The 1371-nt window shown below is 47.8% G+C and overlaps 1 pseudogene; it reads right to left on the minus strand.

Moving 5' to 3' along the window:
- Positions 1 to 669: 669 nt before the first annotated feature.
- The window catches only part of LOC101642797, a 6104-nt pseudogene continuing 5402 nt past the window's right edge, over positions 670 to 1371 (minus strand).

The following is a 1371-nucleotide window of genomic DNA, read 5'->3' on the forward strand; positions in this document are numbered from 1 at the left end:
AACTGCTGGCCGTTCCCTGTCAACGTGCTTTTGCAACCACTGTTGGCGGAGCTCAAGTAAAATTTTACTTGTGTGCAATGGTATCATTTTATAGTTTAAGCATTTTGTTGAGTCTCCTTTCTCTGGAATGGCCACAAAGAGGGAGATCTCTTCCAGCCAGTTGGCCAGGTAGCTGTTTTCTAATGAGTGCTTCCAGTGCTTTTTTTTTTTTTTTTTTAGCTTTCTGAAACATTTCAGTGGGTATTCCATCAATTCCAGGAGCCTTGTTTTTATTAACAGCAGGCTAATTCTTTTGCCCCCTCTACCACTACCAGGCCTTACATTTAAGAGTACCGTCTCTGCTAACATTCTTACTGACAGCAATGTTGTCCAAAGGAAATCCTTGGAGGGGTGGGGGGTGGGAATTGTGGCATGAAGTAATTGCAGTCTGTAAACTCTCACAAATGACTTGCTCTTTAACCTTGCTTTAGGGAATAAAAGGGACCCCAATCTCAAATACAATTTCATTCATTCATTCATTCATTCATTTATACAGTATTTATTTGTCTTCCCTCTGTCAAACCCTGAGCCAATTTCTTTCCCCCGGCTGCCTGGGGAGGTGCAGGGAAAGCAACATACAGGGCAGACAAGATGTGGGACAGAGAACTATGGGAGGTGAAGAAGGCTCCTTCACATGACGAAGAGGATGAGGAAGGCCACCATCAGGCAGAAAAGCCCCATGGCCTCCGAGAGAGCAAAACCCAGGATGGTGTAGGAGAAGGGCTGCTGCTTCAGAGACGGTTTCCTGGCATGACCAATGATGAGGCTCCCAAACCCAGTCCCAATGCCAGCTCCAGAGCCGGCCACTCCAACTGTGGCAGCCCCGGCCCCAATGAACTTGGTGGCTGTGTCAATGTCCCTTGAGACGGTGCTGGTTTGGATGCTGCGACTAGGGATGATGAGGTCAGGGAACGTGGGGCTGTCAAGCTGCTGAAGCGTTCGTCTGTCAGTGTCTTGGGCCATTTCTGCAACAACACAGACAGTAGTCAGCTCAGCTGCTGGGAGGTGCTCCTGACCAGGGCAGGGGTGGAGATGCATTTGGCGCAGGCATACATTTTTAGGGGATGAGGGGCAGTAGCACGCGAGCTGCTCCTAGTGCAGAGAAGACAGAGGCCTCAAATACAACTTAAGGCGAACATTTATTAAGTCTTAAAGGGAATAAAGACAGACACATCGTCCGGATGAGAGGATATTAGCATGATGTCAAAATGGCGTCCCAGGATTCACAATCAAGAAACTAGATAAATAGGACATGGAACAAAGGGAACTGTCCCAAATTCATGATTGGTGGCAGGTCAGTACATTACAGGTACAGGTGGGACTATGGGTACA

The sequence above is a fragment of the Echinops telfairi genome, unplaced genomic scaffold, assembly GCF_000313985.2.
Source record: "Echinops telfairi isolate 266 unplaced genomic scaffold, ASM31398v2 ScPeMD7_16;HRSCAF=60, whole genome shotgun sequence".
Classification (NCBI taxonomy): domain Eukaryota; kingdom Metazoa; phylum Chordata; class Mammalia; order Afrosoricida; family Tenrecidae; genus Echinops; species Echinops telfairi.